Here is a 431-nt window from a genome sequence, read left to right as displayed (position 1 = left end):
GTCCCCTCCGTCCCGCCTCGGTCCTCTCGGTGCCGCTCTCTTCCTCTGAGCGCCCCTCTCTCCTCCGCTAATCCGCTGCTACATCCTGCCGCCGCTCCGGGCCTCCCGCTGGAGCTGAGGCGCGGAAGGGTTGATGCTGCCGGGAGTGGGATGCTCCGATTCGGCCAGGAGTCCAGCGCTCTTCCCGCTGTGCCTCCCCACCCTCCTCGCGGTGCTACCGACCAACCAACCGGACCGACCGGACCTCGCTCTCTGCAAAAGATGCTCTCCGGCCGCGCAGGAACACACTCAGCGACAGATTCCACTGATTCTATCCGCGTGACGATTTCACCGGGTCTACGTGCGTGCGTGCGTGCGGTGGAGCTCGAGCGCCCTCCTATATGCTGGGTCAAATCCGCACCCCCTGAAATCTCACGAGCCCTCAATCCTGC

This window comes from Anarhichas minor, unplaced genomic scaffold (genome assembly GCF_050575085.1).
Source record: "Anarhichas minor isolate MPS153535 unplaced genomic scaffold, ASM5057508v1 ptg000014l, whole genome shotgun sequence".
Taxonomy (NCBI): domain Eukaryota; kingdom Metazoa; phylum Chordata; class Actinopteri; order Perciformes; family Anarhichadidae; genus Anarhichas; species Anarhichas minor.
Note: the sequence above shows the minus strand (reverse complement) of the source record.